This window comes from Ranitomeya imitator, chromosome 1, assembly GCF_032444005.1.
Source record: "Ranitomeya imitator isolate aRanImi1 chromosome 1, aRanImi1.pri, whole genome shotgun sequence".
NCBI classification, from domain to species: Eukaryota; Metazoa; Chordata; class Amphibia; order Anura; family Dendrobatidae; genus Ranitomeya; species Ranitomeya imitator.
The window spans coordinates 1,076,511,081-1,076,527,361 of NC_091282.1; positions in this window are offsets into that span (position 1 = coordinate 1,076,511,081).

Genomic DNA, 16,281 nt, shown 5'->3' on the forward strand with positions numbered 1-16,281 from the left:
TCTGCAGAGGTACAGCTATTATCAGGAGACGGGCTCATAACAATGGGAAGCTGCACACTGATGTAATGTCCCAGACAGAGGAGTTAAAGCAACTCCTGCCCCATCAGCCTTCTGATAATGGCTTCCTGCAATGTGAGGGGATAGGGTGATGTCTGTTCTCTGCTAGTATCCCTGCTGTGAAGGAGACATTATCGCCAGTGAACAGGCCACATCCCCACCATGCCCCCTCATCTCAGACAGGGAGCCAGTATCAGGGGGCTGGTGTGACAGAAGCTGCTCACCCCTCCAGGGACTTTACAGCAGTGTGCAGTTCCCCGCCATTATTAGCCAGTCTCCTGATAATAGCTGTAACTCCCCAAAGAACGGGAGGCATGACCATGCCCTCTTCTCAGGATGGCTGCTACTCATGGGGGTAAGCTGCATATTGGTGTGTGATGTAATGCCCCAGATGGGAAGGGGAACAGTGAGGAGCAGATGCTGTCACGTGGAATTGCAAAGGTTATAAAGATCATAGAACTGCACTGGGCATCTCATCTTAAGGGTATGTGCACACGATCCGCAGCGTTTCCGCAGCTTCGGGTCCACAGCAGTTTCCCATGCGTTTACAGTTCAATGTAAACATTTGGGAAACCAAAAACGCTGTGCACATGCTGTGGAAAAAAAGCGCGGAAACGCAGCGGTTTACGCAGCATGTCACTTCTTTTTGCAGATTCCGCAGCGGTTTTACAACTGTCCCTATGGAAAACCGCAGTGAAAACCGCAGAAAAAACGCGGTAAATCTGCAATTAATCTGCAGCAAAAATGCAGCGTTTTTGCCCTGCAGATTTATCAAATCTGCTGTGGAAAAATCCGCAGTAGCCAAGAATATGTGTGCACATAGCCTTATAGTTTGTGAGGGCAGTGAAAATGCAAAAAAAAATTTAATTTCCCTGGAGTACCACTTTAATAAATGTCAGTGTCCGGGCCTCAATAAAGGCTAGTGGGACAGATGGGTCCCAAGAGGCTTCTTCACACCTGTTGCCCTGAAGTGACTGGAGTCTCCAAGTGCATTCAGTCCATATATTATTATTATTATTTATTTATATAGCACCGTTAATTCCATGGTGCTGTACATGAGAAGGGGTTACATTAAAATACAAATATCACTTACAGTAAACAAAACTAACAATGACAGACTGGTACAGAGGGGCGAGGACCCTGCCCTTGCGGGCTTACAATTTACAAGATTATGGGGAAGGAGACAGTAGGTCGTGGGTTGCAGTAGATCCAATGGTGTTGAGGTGGCCATGTGGTCTTTACAGGCTGTAAGCTTCCTTGAAGAGGTGGGTTTTCAGGTTTCTTTTGAAGGATCAAAAAGTAGTGGATAACCAGATGTGTTGGGGCACTGAATTCTAGAGGATGGGTGAAATTCGGGAGAAGTCTTGGAGGTGATTGAGTGAGGAGTGAATAAGTGTGGAGGAAAGGTTATGGATGGCTTTGTAGGTCAGTGTTAGTAATTTAAACTGGATACGCTGGGAAATTGGGAGCCAGTGAAGGGATTTGCAAAAAGGTGAAGTAGGAGTGTAGCGAGGAGAGAGATTAATTAGTCGGGCAGCAGAGTTAAGGATGGACTGGAGGGGTGCGAGAGTGTTAAAAGGTAGGCCACAGAGAAGAATGTTGCAGTAGTCGAGGCGGGAGATGATTAGGGCATGCACGAGCATTTTGGTGGAGTGTGGGTTGAGGAAAGGATGGATTCTGGAAATATTTTTGAGCTGGAGGTGACAGGAGGTGACGAGAGCTTGGATGTGTGGTTTGAAGGACAGGGCAGAGTCGAGGGTTACTCCGAGGCAGCGGATTTTGGGGACAGGGGAAAGTGTGATTTCATTAATTTTGATAGATAGATCAGGTAGGGAAGATATGCGTGATGGAGGAAAGATAATGAGTTCAGATTTGTCCAAATTGAGCTTGAGGAAGCGAGAGGAGAAGAAGGAGGATATGGCCGATAGACACTCTGGGATTCTGGAGAGCAGAGAGGTGACATCAGGGCCAGAGAGGTAGGTCTGAGTGTCATCGGCAGAGAGATGGTACTGGAAGACAAAGGACCTTATGAGTTGTCCCAGGCTGAGTGCATAGATTAAGAAGAGTAAGGGTCCTAGGACAGAGCCATGGGGGACTCCAACAGAGAGGGGGCGAGATGAAGAGGTAGCATGGGAGTAGGAAATGCTAAATGTGTGGTTGGCAAGGTATGAGGAGATCCAAGATAGGGCAATGTCTTTGACACCAAAAGAAGAGAGAATCTGTAGTAGGAGGCAGAGGTCAACTGTGTCGAAGGCAGAGGACAGGTCTAGGAGGAAGAGTATAGAGAATTGTCTGTTAGCTTTGGCTGTAAGTCGTTAATAATTTTGGTTAGGGCAGTCTCAGTGGAATTGTGTGGACAGAAGCCAGATTGTAGGTTGTCGAAGACAAAGTTAGATGCAAAGTGAGAAGAAAGTTCAGCATGGACATGCTGCTCAGGAAGTTTGGAAGCAAATGGGAGCAAAGATATGGGGCGATAGCTGGACATAGCGCTTGGGTCAAGGGATGGCTTTTTGAGGATAGGTGTGATTGTGGCATGTTTGAAGGCAGAAGGGAAGGTACCAGAAGTTAGTGAAAGGTTGAAGAGATGGGTTAGGGATGGGATTAGTGTGGTGGTGAGTAGAGTTGAGCGACCTTGACCTTTTTAGAGTCGAGCCGGGTTTCGCGAAACCCGACTATCTCAAAAGTCGGGTCGAGTGAAATCGCCCGATTATGACGTAAAGTCGGGATCGACCGAAACACGAAACCCAATGCAAGTCAATGGGGCAGCATAGTCGGCAGTGAGTGGGGGCCAGGAAAACACCTAGAGTGCCCATTTTAATGTCAAAACCATCCATTCTTCTTAATGAAGCTTGTCAAGCGTAATTTACCTTATAATAATTGGAAGGCATTTGAAATTGGGGGTCATTTGGCTAAAGTTGTGGTGTGTAGGGCTGGTTCAAGTAATTAGTGGGCCCAGGAAATCTGGACCACGTCACGGCAGTGGAGCAGGGAGAGGTAAGTATTTCAACTTTGCAAGTGCTGTGAACCTGAGCAAGCAGGGGGGGCCCACTCGTTGGCATTGGCACTGGCACAGGGCCCCTCAAAGTACAGCGGTGTGTTTGCACGGCGGGGGCGCCTCCCACCGGCAGCAACACTTTTGCGTACCATGAGAGGCCCTGTGCCAGTGACGTCGCCAACTAGTATTCCTCCCCCCACCTGATGAAGGAACCTGCACTTTCATCTGCACCTTCCTGTTTGTCCCCGTGTAAGGTGGTATGGTATGCGGGAAGGGGGACCTAACTTTCAGCAGGGTCACAATCTTGCAGTGTAGCGTGCACGGGAAATGTTGCGTTATGGGTCAATGTACCAGCAGACTCATCTATCACTGGCTGGGCAATGGGCAGGATGAGGAGGAAACACAGATATAGGCCCAAAGAATAAAGTGGGCTAAATGCAGTTCAAAATTGGTAACACAGGACTAATCAGGGGGCATTGCAGTGGAGGACAACTGGAATGAGAGGCTGACACAGAGAGTAGGCCCAAATCAGTAAGTAGTCGAAATGCAGTTCAAAATTGGCAACAGTAGTAAACAGGCGGCACAGCTTTGTTCAGTGGAGGAGAACAGCAAGGAGTGGCAGACACCGATAGTAGGCCCCAACCCAACTAGTAGGCCAAATGCAGTCTAACATTAACAACTACTTAACGAGCGCCTGAAAACGGAATTTCAGGACAGGAAACCAGGAGAACAGCAAGGAGCGGCAGACACCGATAGTAGGCCCCAAACCAACTAGTACGCCAAATGCAGTTGTTCCGTTTAACCACAATTTAATGAGAGCCTGAAGATAGAAGTTCAGGAAAGGCAACCTGGAGAACACCTTGGAGTGGAACACACCATCTCTCTACACCCCATACCCAATTTGTAGGCCTAATGCAGCGTAGTTTCCAACAACTACTAAACGAGAGCATGATGATCGAAGCATTGGCGAGGAAACCTGGGGAACACCTTGGAGTGGAACACACCATCTCTCTACAGTGGAACACACCATCTCTCTACACCCCATACCCAATTTGTAGGCCTAATGCAGCGTAGTTTCCAACAACTACTAAACGAGAGCCGGAAGATCGAAGCAATGGAAAGGAAACCTGGGGAACACCTTGGAGTGTAACACACCATCTCTCTACACCCCATACCCAATTTGTAGGCCTAATGCAGCGTAGTTTCCAACAACTACTAAACGAGAGCCGGAAGATCGAAGCTCAGGAAAGGCAACCTGGAGAACACCTTGGAGTGGAACACACCATCTCTCTACACCCCATACCCAATTTGTAGGCCCAATGCAGCGTAGTTTCCAACAACTACTAAACGAGAGCCGGAAGATCGAAGCAATGGAGAGGAAACCTGGGGAACACCTTGGAGTGTAACACACCATCTCTCTACACCCCATACCCAATTTGTAGGCCTAATGCAGCGTAGTTTCCAACAACTACTAAACGAGAGCCGGAAGATCGAAGCAATGGAGAGGAAACCTGGGGAACACCTTGGAGTGTAACACACCATCTCTCTACACCCCATACCCAATTTGTAGGCCTAATGCAGCGTAGTTTCCAACAACTACTAAACGAGAGCCGGAAGATCGAAGCAATGGAGAGGAAACCTGGGGAACACCTTGGAGTGGAACACACCATCTCTCTACAGTGGAACACACCATCTCTCTACACCCCATACCCAATTTGTAGGCCTAATGCAGCGTAGTTTCCAACAACTACTAAACGAGAGCCGGAAGATCGAAGCTCAGGAAAGGCAACCTGGGGAACACCTTGGAGTGGAACACACCATCTCTCTACACCCCATACCCAATTTGTAGGCCTAATGCAGCGTAGTTTCCAACAACTACTAAACGAGAGCCGGAAGATCGAAGCAATGGAGAGGAAACCTGGGGAACACCTTGGAGTGTAACACACCATCTCTCTACACCCCATACCCAATTTGTAGGCCCAATGCAGCGTAGTTTCCAACAACTACTAAACGAGAGCCGGAAGATCGAAGCTCAGGAAAGGCAACCTGGGGAACACCTTGGAGTGTAACAAACCCTCTCTCTACACCACGGAAGGGCTGATTCTTAGGAAGGAAGGCTGTCGGAAAGAAGCAGGGCGCGTCCGAGGGTGATTATATTCTTATTAGGTATATACTCACCCTCGGACGCGCCCTGCTTCTTTATTTGTAATGAATGTTTATTTGCAATGTGGTTTTGACTTACTCTATTTTTTTGGTAATTAATGATTTTATTATTTTCATTGTTTTGCATCTTCTTGGCAATAATATAAAGAAGACGCGACAGGACAACACTCGGTGGATGCCATATCTGTGTTTAAAATTGAAAAAAACCTTTCAGTTAACTACTTGCAGGAGAAAGTTATTGTAGCTGGTGGCCATTTTTAGTACTGTACCAGATTTTTGTTGTATGTGTTTGTTTTTAATGTTAAAATGTCTGCATTTGATATCTCTCCAGTATTTTCTTTTTTATAAGCAAAAAACTTATTTTTATATTTTCTGATGTTGGTTCCAGGGGTACACGGGCAGCAGTGGTGTGGTCAGTGGAGGCCTAGTGGAAGGAGTGACCGCAGACAGGCATCGAAGGCCTAAAATAATAACACATGGCTGTAGGCAATTTTAAATTGGTTCCAGGGGTACACGGGCAGCAGTGGTGTGGTCAGTGGAGGCCTAGTGGAAGGAGTCACCGCAGACAGGCATCGAAGGCCTAAAATAATAACACATGGCTGTAGGCAATTTTAAATTGGTTACAGGGGTACACGGGCAGCAGTGGTGTGGTCAGTGGAGGCCTAGTGGAAGGAGTAACCGCAGACAGGCATCGAAGGCCTAAAATAATAACACATGGCTGTAGGCAATTTTAAATTGGTTCCAGGGGTACACGGGCAGCAGTGGTGTGGTCAGTGGAGGCCTAGTGGAAGGAGTCACCGCAGACAGGCATCGAAGGCCTAAAATAATAACACATGGCTGTAGGCAATTTTAAATTGGTTACAGGGGTACATGGGCAGCAGTGGTGTGGTCAGTGGAGGCCTAGTGGAAGGAGTGACCGCAGACAGGCATCGAAGGCCTAAAATAATAACACATGGCTGTAGACAATTTTAAATTGGTTCCAGGGGTACACGGGCAGCAGTGGTGTGGTCAGTGGAGGCATAGTGGAAGGAGTGACCACAGACAGGCATCGAAGGCCTAAAATAATAACACATGGCTGTAGGCAATTTTAAATTGGTTCCAGGGGTACACGGGCAGCAGTGGTGTGGTCAGTGGAGGCCTAGTGGAAGGAGTGACCGCAGACAGGCATCGAAGGCCTAAAATAATAACACATGGCTGTAGACAATTTTAAATTGGTTCCAGGGGTACACGGGCAGCAGTGGTGTGGTCAGTGGAGGCATAGTGGAAGGAGTGACCACAGACAGGCATCGAAGGCCTAAAATAATAACACATGGCTGTAGGCAATTTTAAATTGGTTCCAGGGGTACACGGGCAGCAGTGGTGTGGTCAGTGGAGGCCTAGTGGAAGGAGTCACCGCAGACAGGCATCGAAGGCCTAAAATAATAACACATGGCTGTAGGCAATTTTAAATTGGTTACAGGGGTACATGGGCAGCAGTGGTGTGGTCAGTGGAGGCCTAGTGGAAGGAGTGACCGCAGACAGGCATCGAAGGCCTAAAATAATAACACATGGCTGTAGACAATTTTAAATTGGTTCCAGGGGTACACGGGCAGCAGTGGTGTGGTCAGTGGAGGCATAGTGGAAGGAGTGACCACAGACAGGCATCGAAGGCCTAAAATAATAACACATGGCTGTAGGCAATTTTAAATTGGTTCCAGGGGTACACGGGCAGCAGTGGTGTGGTCAGTGGAGGCCTAGTGGAAGGAGTGACCGCAGACAGGCATCGAAGGCCTAAAATAATAACACATGGCTGTAGGCAATTTTAAATTGGTTCCAGGGGTACACGGGCAGCAGTGGTGTGGTCAGTGGAGGCCTAGTGGAAGGAGTCACCGCAGACAGGCATCGAAGGCCTAAAATAATAACACATGGCTGTAGGCAATTTTAAATTGGTTACAGGGGTACACGGGCAGCAGTGGTGTGGTCAGTGGAGGCCTAGTGGAAGGAGTAACCGCAGACAGGCATCGAAGGCCTAAAATAATAACACATGGCTGTAGGCAATTTTAAATTGGTTCCAGGGGTACACGGGCAGCAGTGGTGTGGTCAGTGGAGGCCTAGTGAAAGGAGTCACCGCAGACAGGCATCGAAGGCCTAAAATAATAACACATGGCTGTAGGCAATTTTAAATTGGTTACAGGGGTACACGGGCAGCAGTGGTGTGGTCAGTGGAGGCCTAGTGGAAGGAGTGACCGCAGACCGGCATCGAAGGCCTAAAATAATAACACATGGCTGTAGGCAATTTTAAATTGGTTCCAGGGGTACACGGGCAGCAGTGGTGTGGTCAGTGGAGGCCTAGTGGAAGGAGTGACCACAGACAGGCATCGAAGGCCTAAAATAATAACACATGGCTGTAGGCAATTTTAAATTGGTTCCAGGGGTACACGGGCAGCAGTGGTGTGGTCAGTGGAGGCCTAGTGGAAGGATTGACCGCAGACAGGCATCGAAGGCCTAAAATAATAACACATGGCTGTAGGCAATTTTAAATTGGTTCCAGGGGTACAGGTGTGGTCAGTGGAGGCCTAGTGGAAGGAGTCACCGCAGACAGGCATCGAAGGCCTAAAATAATAACACATGGCTGTAGGCAATTTTAAATTGGTTACAGGGGTACACGGGCAGCAGTGGTGTGGTCAGTGGAGGCCTAGTGGAAGGAGTGACCGCAGACCGGCATCGAAGGCCTAAAATAATAACACATGGCTGTAGGCAATTTTAAATTGGTTCCAGGGGTACACGGGCAACAGTGGTGTGGTCAGTGGAGGCCTAGTGGAAGGAGTGACCACAGACAGGCATCGAAGGCCTAAAATAATAACACATGGCTGTAGGCAATTTTAAATTGGTTCCAGGGGTACACGGGCAGCAGTGGTGTGGTCAGTGGAGGCCTAGTGGAAGGAGTGACCGCAGACAGGCATCGAAGGCCTAAAATAATAACACATGGCTGTAGACAATTTTAAATTGGTTCCAGGGGTACACGGGCAGCAGTGGTGTGGTCAGTGGAGGCCTAGTGGAAGGAGTCACCGCAGACAGGCATCGAAGGCCTAAAATAATAACACATGGCTGTAGGCAATTTTAAATTGGTTACAGGGGTACACGGGCAGCAGTGGTGTGGTCAGTGGAGGCCTAGTGGAAGGAGTAACCGCAGACAGGCATCGAAGGCCTAAAATAATAACACATGGCTGTAGGCAATTTTAAATTGGTTCCAGGGGTACACGGGCAGCAGTGGTGTGGTCAGTGGAGGCCTAGTGGAAGGAGTCACCACAGACAGGCATCGAAGGCCTAAAATAATAACACATGGCTGTAGGCAATTTTAAATTGGTTACAGGGGTACATGGGCAGCAGTGGTGTGGTCAGTGGAGGCCTAGTGGAAGGAGTAACCGCAGACAGGCATCGAAGGCCTAAAATAATAACACATGGCTGTAGGCAATTTTAAATTGGTTCCAGGGGTACACGGGCAGCAGTGGTGTGGTCAGTGGAGGCCTAGTGGAAGGAGTCACCGCAGACAGGCATCGAAGGCCTAAAATAATAACACATGGCTGTAGGCAATTTTAAATTGGTTACAGGGGTACACGGGCAGCAGTGGTGTGGTCAGTGGAGGCCTAGTGGAAGGAGGATCGAAGGCCTAACATAACAAAAATGTCAATACAATGGTATTGTCAGTGGCAGGCATTGAAGGATGTCAGCGCATAGACTAAACATTGGTGGGGCTGTGAGATAATTTTGCAAGTGGTAGAGCACTGTTTGAGCTGGGGTGGGGGGAAACTGTCTTGTGGCCGGCGGTACAGGCCCAGGGCCCCTCATATTACAACGGTGTGTCTCACGTTGGGTGCGCACCACCACCGCCAGAGACACTTTATTGTACTAGGAGGGACCCAGTGGCAGTGCCGTCGACCAAAAGCGGGCTCACCCACCTCTTCAGACAAACTGCACTCTCACGGGTGCTGTCGCCAAGTGTCGATACCACGGCCATGGGGAGTTTGGCCATTTAGTGAGGTGTAAACATGTCGTATGCTGGACAATCAGGTGCAGAAAATTACGAGATTGGAAAAGGCATTCAGAATAGTCCACAGGCAAGACCTTTTCATAGGAAAGCTAGGTGTCAGCCGGGCAAGGTGGGGCAAAAGATTTCGAAATCCAGTTGTGGTTCATTTTAATGAAGGTTAGATCATCTACATTTTGGGTAGCCAGACGTGTCCTTTTTTCTGTTAGTATTGAACCTGCAGCACTGAATACTCTTTCTGATAGGACACTAGCTGCCGGGCAAGCAAGCTCCTGCAATGCATATTCTGCCAATTCTGGCCAGGTGTCTAATTTTGATGCCCAGTAATCAAATGGGAATGACGGTTGAGGGAGAACATCGATAAGGGATGAAAAATAGTTTGTAACCATACTGGACAAATGTTGTCTCCTGTCACTTTGAATTGATGCTGCAGTACCTGTCCTGTCTGCGGTCATAGCAAAATCACTCCACAACCTGGTCAGAAAACCCCTCTGGCCAACGCCACTTCTGATTTCTGCCCCTCTAACTCCTCTGGTCTGCTGGCCCCTGCAGCTCGTGTGAGAACGATCACGGGCGCTGTGTGCAGGGAATGCCAGAAGCAAACGGTCAACAAGAGTTGATTGTTTGGTTGCTAATATTAGTTCCAAGTTCTCATGTGGCATTATATTTTGCAATTTGCCTTTATAGCGAGGATCAAGGAGGCAGACCAACCAGTAATCGTCATCATTCATCATTTTAGTTATGCGTGTGTCCCTTTTGAGGATACGTAAGGCATAATCCGCCATGTGGGCCAAAGTTCCAGTTCTCAAATCTGCGGTTGTGCTTGGTTGAGGGGCAGTTTCAGGCAAATCCACGTCACTTGTGTCCCTCAAAAAACCAGAACCCGGCCTTGCCGCGCCACCAATTTCCAGTGGCCCCGGAAAAGCTTCCTCATTAAAAATATAATCATCCCCATCATCCTCCTCGTCCTCCTCCTCCTCTTCGCCCGCTACCTCGTCCTGTACACTGCCCTGGCCAGACAATGGCTGACTGTCATCAAGGCTTTCCTCTTCCTCAGCTGCAGACGCCTGATCCTTTATGTGCGTCAAACTTTGCATCAGCAGACGCATTAGGGGGATGCTCATGCTTATTATGGCATTGTCTGCACTAACCAGCCGTGTGCATTCCTCAAAACACTGAAGGACTTGACACATGTCTTGAATCTTCGACCACTGCACCACCTGACAACTCCATGTCTGCCATCCTACTGCCTGCCCGTGTACGTGTATCCTCCCACAAAAACATAACAGCCCGCCTCTGTTCACACAGTCTCTGAAGCATGTGCAGTGTTGAGTTCCACCTTGTTGCAACGTCTATGATTAGGCGATGCTGGGGAAGGTTCAAAGAACGCTGATAGGTCTGCATACGGCTGGAGTGTACGGGCGAACGGCGGATATGTGAGCAAAGTCCACGCACTTTGAGGAGCAGGTCGGATAACCCCGGATAACTTTTCAGGAAGCACTGCACCACCAGGTTTAAGGTGTGAGCCAGGCAAGGAATGTGTTTCAGTTGGGAAAGGGAGATGGCAGCCATGAAATTCCTTCCGTTATCACTCACTACCTTGCCTGCCTCAAGATCTACAGTGCCTAGCCACGACTGCGTTTCTTTCTGCAAGAACTCGGACAGAACTTCCGCGGTGTGTCTGTTGTCGCCCAAACACTTCATAGCCAATACAGCCTGCTGACGTTTGCCAGTAGCTGCCCCATAATGGGAGACCTGGTGTGCAACAGTGGCAGCTGCGGATGGAGTGGTTGTGCGACTGCGGTCTGTGGACGAGCTCTCGCTTCTGCAGGAGGACGAAGAGGAGGAGGAGGGGGTGCGAACGGCTACAGCCAATTGTTTCCTAGACCGTGGGCTAGGCAGAACTGTCCCAAACTTGCTGTCCCCTGTGGACCCTGCATCCACCACATTTACCCAGTGTGCCGTGATGGACACGTAACGTCCCTGGCCATGCCTACTGGTCCATGCACCTGTTGTCAGGTGCACCTTTGTGCTCACAGATTGCCTGAGTGCATGGACGATGCGCTCTTTAACATGCTGGTGGAGGGCTGGGATGGCTTTTCTGGAAAAAAAGTGTCGACTGGGTAGCTCGTAGCGTGGTACAGCGTAGTCCATCAGGGCTTTGAAAGCTTCGCTTTCAACTAACCGGTAGGGCATCATCTCTAACGAGATTAGTCTAGCTATGTGTGCGTTCAAACCCTGTGTACGCGGATGCGAGGCTAAGTACTTCCTTTTTCTAACCATAGTCTCATGTAGGGTGAGCTGGACTGGAGAGCTGGAGATCGTGGAACTAGCGGGGGTGCCGGTGGACATGGCAGACTGAGAGACGGTGGGAGATGGTATTGTTGCCACCGGTGCCCTAGATGCAGTGTTTCCTACTACGAAACTGGTGATTCCCTGACCCTGACGGCTTTGGCCTGGCAAAGAAACCTGCACAGATACTGCAGGTGGTGCGGAAAATGGTGGCCCTACACTGCCGGAAGGGATGTTGCGTTGCTGACTAGCTTCATTGGCCGAGGGTGCTACAACCTTAAGGGACGTTTGGTAGTTAGTCCAGGCTTGCAAATGCATGGTGGTTAAATGTCTATGCATGCAACTTGTATTGAGACTTTTCAGATTCTGTCCTCTGCTTAAGGTAGTTGAACATTTTTGACAGATGACTTTGCGCTGATCAATTGGATGTTGTTTAAAAAAATGCCAGACTGCACTCTTTCTAGCATCGGATACCTTTTCAGGCATTGCAGACTGAGCTTTAACCAGATGGCCACGCTGTCCTCCAACAGGTTTTAGCTTTGCCACGCGTTTTGGGCAAGATACGGGCCCGGCAGATGGAACCTGTTGCGATGTTGATGCCTGCTGCGGCCCCTCCTCCTCCGCTTCAGAACTGCTGCCGCCTGCACCCTGTTCCCCCAATGGCTGCCAATCGGGGTCAAGAACTGAGTCATCTATTACCTCTTCTTGTAGCTCGTGTGCAACTTCGTCTGTGGCACCGTGTCGGTCGGTGGTATAGCGTTCGTGATGGGGCAACATAGTCTCATCAGGGTCTGATTCTTGATCAGCACCCTGCGAGGGCAATGTTGTGGTCTGAGTCAAAGGACCAGCATAGTAGTCTGGCTGTGGCTGTGCATCAGTGCACTCCATGTCAGATTCAACTTGTAATGGGCATGGACTGTTAACTGCTTCACTTTCTAAGCCAAGGGCGGTATGTGTAAAGAGCTCCATGGAGTAACCCGTTGTGTCGCCTGCTGCATTCTTCTCTGTTGTTGTTTTTGCTGAAGAGGACAAGGAAGCGACTTGTCCCTGACCGTGAACATCCACTAACGACGCGCTGCTTTGACATTTACCAGTTTCACGAGAGGAGGCAAAAGAGCTAGAGGCTGAGTCAGCAAGATAAGCCAAAACTTGCTCTTGCTGCTCCGGCTTTAAAAGCGGTTTTCCTACTCCCAGAAAAGGAAGCGTTCGAGGCCTTGTGTAGCCAGACGATGAACCTGGCTCCACAGCTCCAGACTTAGGTGCAATATTTTTTTTCCCACGACCAGCTGATGCTCCACCACTACCACTACCCTCATTACCAGCTGACAATGAACGCCCCCGGCCACGACCTCTTCCACCATACTTCCTCATTGTTTTAAAAACGTAAACAAACTAATGGTATTTGTTGCTGTCACACAAATTACACGGTGAGCTATAACTTCAGTATAATTTAGCTACCCCTTTACAGGTGAGTGAGACCACAATGAAAATCAGGCACAATGTTACACACTCTGTTGTTGGTGGCAACAAATGAGAGAGATGCCACACACGCAGGACTGTCACTGAAGCACAAATGTAAATATTAATCTCCCACTGATTTGATTTTTTTTTTTTTTTTCAGGGAGACTTTAGGAAAAAAAAATAGAATAAAATGATTTTTTCAGGAAGAATTTAGAAACCAAAGAAAATAAAATGATTTTTTCAGGGAGAATTTAGAAAACAAATAAAACAAAAAAAGGCTTTCTATGGCCCACTGAGTGAGAGATGACGCACACAGGAGTCAGGAGTGGCACACAAGCCCAGAGGCCAATATTTATCTCCCACTGATTGATGTAGTGATTTTTTCAGGTAGATTTTGGAACCCAAATCAAGCTAAAAAAATAATAGGCTTTCTATGGCCCACAATTGGAGAGAGAGAGAGAGATGGCACACCCAGGAGTCAAGACTGGCACACAAGCAGAAAGGGCAATATTAATCTCCCACTGATTTTTTTTTTTTTTTTTTTTCAGGGAGACTTTAGGAAAAAAAAAAATAGAATAAAATGATTTTTTCAGGAAGAATTTAGAAACCAAATAAAATAAAATGATTTTTTCAGGGAGAATTTAGAAAACAAATAAAACAAAAAAAGGCTTTCTATGGCCCACTGAGTGAGAGATGACGCACACAGGAGTCAGGAGTGGCACACAAGCCCAGAGGCCAATATTTATCTCCCACTGATTGATGTAGTGATTTTTTCAGGTAGATTTTGGAACCCAAATCAAGCTAAAAAAAATAATAGGCTTTCTATGGCCCACAATTGGAGAGAGAGAGAGAGATGGCACACCCAGGAGTCAAGACTGGCACACAAGCAGAAAGGGCAATATTAATCTCCCACTGATTTGTTTTTTTTTGTTTTTTTTTCAGGGAGAATTTAGGAAAAAAAAAATAGAATAAAATGATTTTTTCAGGAAGAATTTAGAAACCAAATAAAATGATTTTTTCAGGGAGAATTTAGAAAACAAATAAAACAAAAAAAGGCTTTCTATGGCCCACTGAGTGAAAGATGACGCACACAGGAGTCAGGAGTGGCACACAAGCCCAGAGGCCAATATTTATCTCCCACTGATTGATGTAGTGATTTTTTCAGGTAGATTTTGGAACCCAAATCAAGCTAAAAAAATAATAGGCTTTCTATGGCCCACAATTGGAGAGAGAGAGAGAGAGATGGCACACCCAGGAGTCAAGACTGGCACACAAGCAGAAAGGGCAATATTAATCTCCCACTGATTTGTTTTTTTTTTTTTTTTTTCAGGGAGACTTTAGGAAAAAAAAAATAGAATAAAATTATTTTTTCAGGAAGAATTTAGAAACCAAATAAAATAAAATGATTTTTTCAGGGAGAATTTAGAAAACAAATAAAACAAAAAAAGGCTTTCTATGGCCCACTGAGTGAGAGATGACGCACACAGGAGTCAGGAGTGGCACACAAGCCCAGAGGCCAATATTTATCTCCCACTGATTGATGTAGTGATTTTTTCAGGTAGATTTTGGAACCCAAATCAAGCTAAAAAAAATAATAGGCTTTCTATGGCCCACAATTGGAGAGAGAGAGAGAGAGAGAGAGATGGCACACCCAGGAGTCAAGACTGGCACACAAGCAGAAAGGGCAATATTAATCTCCCACTGATTTGTTTTTTTTGTTTTTTTTTCAGGAAGACTTTAGGGAAAAAATAGAATAAAATGATTTTTTCAGGAAGAATTTAGAAACCAAATAAAATAAAATGATTTTTTCAGGGAGAATTTAGAAAACAAATAAAACAAAAAAAGGCTTTCTATGGCCCACTGAGTGAGAGATGACGCACACAGGAGTCAGGAGTGGCACACAAGCCCAGAGGCCAATATTTATCTCCCACTGATTGATGTAGTGATTTTTTCAGGTAGATTTTGGAACCCAAATCAAGCTAAAAAAATAATAGGCTTTCTATGGCCCACAATTGGAGGTAGAGAGAGAGATGGCACACCCAGGAGTCAAGACTGGCACACAAGCAGAAAGGGCAATATTAATCTCCCACTGATTTGTTTTTTTTTGTTTTTTTCAGGGAGACTTTAGGAAAAACAAAATTGAATAAAATGATTTTTTCAGGAAGAATTTAGAAACCAAATAAAATAAAATGATTTTTTCAGGGAGAATTTAGAAAACAAATAAAACAAAAAAAGGCTTTCTATGGCCCACTGAGTGAGAGATGACGCACACAGGAGTCAGGAGTGGCACACAAGCCCAGAGGCCAATATTTATCTCCCACTTTTTTTTTTTTGTTCCAGGGAAAATTTATAAACCCAATAAAAAAAATAATAAATAGGCTTTCAATGGCCCACTATCTGAGAGACAGAGAGAGATGGCACGCTTAGGACTGGCACACAAGCCCAAAGGCCAATATTAATCTCCCTTTTTTTTTTAAGGGAGAATTTATAAAACCAAAAAAAAATAAATAAATAGGCTTTCTATGGCCCACTATTTGTGAGAGAGATGGCACGCTCAGGACTGGCACACAAGCCCAGAGGCCAATATTAATCTCCCACTTTTTTTTTTTTTTCCAGGGAAAATTTATAAACCCAATAAAAAATAAATAAATAAATAGGCTTTCTATGGCCCACTATCTGAGAGAGAGAGATGGCACGCTTAGGACTGGCACACAAGCCCAAAGGCCAATATTAATCTCCCACTGATTGATTTATTGATTTTTCAGGTAGAATTTAGAACCCAAATAAAGCAAAAAAAAAAAAAAATGGCCTTTCTATGGCCCACTGAGTGAGTGATGATGCACACAGGAGTCAGGAGTGGCACACAAGCCCTGAGGCCAATATTTTTCTCCCACTGATTGATGTAGTGATTTTTTCAGGTAGATTTTAGAACCAAAATCAAGCAAAAAAATAAATAGGCTTTCTATGGCCCACTGAGTGAGTGATGATGCACACAGGAGTCAAGAGTGGCACACAAGCCCTGAGGCCAATATTTTTCTCCCACTGATTGATGTAGTGATTTTTTCAGGTAGATTTTAGAACCAAAATCAAGCAAAAAAATAAATAGGCTTTCTATGGCCCACTGAGTGAGAGATGACACAGACAGGGATGGCACTCTAGCAGAAATGTCAATCTTAATCTCCCACAAAAAAAAAAAAAAAAAAACAGGGAGTGTCCTTCAATTACTATCTCCCTGCAGTAATCTCAGCCAGGTATGGCAGGCAGCAATAAGGAGTGGACTGATGCA